Here is a 341-nt window from a genome sequence, read left to right as displayed (position 1 = left end):
ATCCTGTTTCACCACCACTGGTCTCTCTGCCTCTGGATTTTGCCCACAGCGAGTGGCCGCACCTGGTCTGTTTGGGAACCGGGAGCGAGGGGCACATGCACCCCTGCAGCCCAGCTATACCTTTCTGTTGAAGGTCGTTTTTTCCCCAGTGAATCAATGCTTCACTAATGCTGCATGGAAGACCAGGTAATAAATAAGAGTGACAAGGTGATAAATAATGATAAATAATGAAATAGTGATAAAACTATCTGAAAAGTCTAGGAGAAGCCTACGGAAGTATCTATATTGAAAAAAGAAAGCAGGGAACAGCCCCGGAATAAGAGAAAAGGAGATGAAGAAGA

Source organism: Neovison vison, chromosome 6, assembly GCF_020171115.1.
Source record: "Neovison vison isolate M4711 chromosome 6, ASM_NN_V1, whole genome shotgun sequence".
Lineage (NCBI taxonomy): Eukaryota > Metazoa > Chordata > Mammalia > Carnivora > Mustelidae > Neogale > Neogale vison.
This window is presented reverse-complemented; position numbering follows the sequence as displayed.